The following is a 2,545-nucleotide window of genomic DNA, read 5'->3' as shown; positions in this document are numbered from 1 at the left end:
AGGACTCTCATGGCGTAGGTCCGGTAGTCCAGATGGGGGATACCAGCTCTGTCCAGATCACTGTCAGCTCGTTGATGTCGTCTGCAGCTCAGCAAAAGCTGGAGGAGGTAGGTAGAGAGAGGAGAAATGAACAGCACTGTTAGTAGGATCAACTGATTTCAGACCTGCTGTTTACACACACACACACACACACACACACACACACACACACACACACACACCACACACACACACACACACCACACACACACAACACACACACAACACACACACACACACACACACACCCACACACACCCACACACACACACACCACACACACACACACACACACACACACACACACACATGGCCACCTCTGGTGGCCAGTAAATTGCTGTACTGTACAGTATCTGTGCTCCTGCTGTGTTCCCTGCTGTTAGGGGCTGCAGGTGAGAGCTGGTTAATTGGTCCCTTCCTGACTGATCCTGCTAGGCCTTGCTCTGCCTTGCGGCTGTCCCTTACCTCTCTACAGCCAATCACAGTCATATCTCCCCCCTGCCTACAGCCTGCCCCCCAGCACCCCTGCTAGCCCAGCCCAGGGCCCAGGCTCAGACATACACCCCTGGAGGGGAACCGGTACCTAGCTGCCCCTCGAAATCCACCCTCGGGCACTACACTCTTCCTGAACACATATGCTGTTTAAAACATGACCCTTCGGTGTGTCTCCTCGCCTGTGTGTGTGTCTGCTTAGAGTATCTGTCTGTCTGTCTGTACGTGTCCAGGGCTTTAGCTCTATAAGCCCCATGCAGCTGTGTGCTGCTCAGCTCTGCTCACACCCCTCAGCTGGGCCCTACAACAGATATAGAGCAGACCTCACTATTAACCTCTCTACTCTGCCACAGCCCTGACACAACCCAGAGAACAAAGACAATGACATTTAGAGGATATACCCTTCTAGTATACTATGTCTTCTATATGTCCTATCTTTGTTAATTCTGTATGTCACAGTTATTCTATATGCTGTAATTCTGTATGTGAGTTATTCTATATGCTGTAATTCTGTAGTGAGAGTTATTCTATATGCTGTAATTCTGTATGTTAGATTATTCTATATGCTGTAATTCTATATGTTAGAGTTATTCTATATGCTGTAATTCTGTATGTTAGAGTTATTCTATATGTTGTAATTCTGTAATGTTAGAGATTATTATCTAGTAGCTGTAATGTATGTTAGAGTTATTCTATATGCTGGTAATTCTGTATGTTTAGAGTTCTTATTCTATATATTAATGTATTGTTAGAGTATTCTATATTTGCTGTAATTCTGTATGTTAGAGTCTTTCTATACGTAATCTGTATGTTGAGTCTATTCTATAATATACACACACACACACTATATATTAAACATACACACATTCAAACACACACAGTTAGATTCAGTTAAATAAACCAATACAGCACACAGACAAAGTGTGCATAGACACACCCACCCAGACACCCCGACATGGAGGACAGTGAAGAGTGAAGTTCTGGGGGCTTGAACTCAATAAGTGAGAAGACTGGTAGAAATAATTGCAGTGGATTCTTGCAGTACCTTTTGACAGCTAGAGCCATGTTACACTGCCGTGTCTTTGACCTGTTTCTCTCAGCTGAATGAACAACCACGAGTGCAAAAATAATGGAGTTTACAGGTCAAACGTTATGGAAAATAAATCACAGACACTCTGACACACAGAGACAGAAAAGAGAGACAGGAGGAGATGGTGTGCATCTGTGTGTGTGTTTGTCAGTGTCTGTTTCAGTGTGTGTTTCTGTGTTGTTGTGTGTGTACTTGGAGAGACTGATTGAGGTACCATGACTTTGTACTGGCCCGTGAGGTTGGGGGGCTCACACAGCAGCTGGGTCTCAGACACAGTGACTGAGCAGGGGGTCTCCCCGATCAGTACAGTGTAGTTGAGCTTCACCCCCCCTGAGGCCGGGGGCACCAGGTTTTTGCCCTGTGGGGGGAGAGGAGGGGGATAAGGAGGGGGAAACTTTGATCTGTGCAAAATTGTCATAGCAATGCTCAACTAAGGTAATATGAAGCCCCCCCCAAATAATAATTTGTTGTTATGGTGCAGTAATGATGATACAGTTATAGAATGGACATTGTTGTAACTCTGTTTTAAGGTTGCACATTCAAATAACCTAAACCCTCTCTTGGTTTCTACAAGCTAGGTCTAGGCCGGGTTGCTATCTAAGTGCTGTTCTTTACAAAGCTTTATTCATCCATTTGATTGATTGATTACAATCTCAGTAAGCTCCCATACCTTGAGAATGATGGGCGAGCCAGGCTTCTGCTCCAAGACCCCATTGGTGCTGAGAGGTTCAAAGTATGGGTTGGGGTAGTAGAGGAAGTTGGTGTTGTTATAGACTAGCAGAGTCTGGACGTTGTTGAAGATAAAGCCAAACTCATCAGCATGTTTGACTGTGTCCAGGCCTGGATGGTGGTACTCTGCTACCAGGGACGGGGCAACGCAACTCATACTGGTGGTATTCAGAACCTTACACATCTGCAAGAGGA

At 45.3% G+C, this 2,545-nt stretch overlaps 1 pseudogene; it reads right to left on the bottom strand.

Moving 5' to 3' along the window:
* LOC111966117 (plexin-A2-like) overlaps positions 1-2,545 on the bottom strand; it is a 90,088-nt pseudogene that overhangs the window by 40,459 nt on the left and 47,084 nt on the right.

This window comes from Salvelinus sp. IW2-2015, linkage group LG7 (genome assembly GCF_002910315.2).
Source record: "Salvelinus sp. IW2-2015 linkage group LG7, ASM291031v2, whole genome shotgun sequence".
In the NCBI taxonomy this organism is placed as follows: domain Eukaryota; kingdom Metazoa; phylum Chordata; class Actinopteri; order Salmoniformes; family Salmonidae; genus Salvelinus; species Salvelinus sp. IW2-2015.
This window is presented reverse-complemented; position numbering and strand designations above follow the sequence as displayed.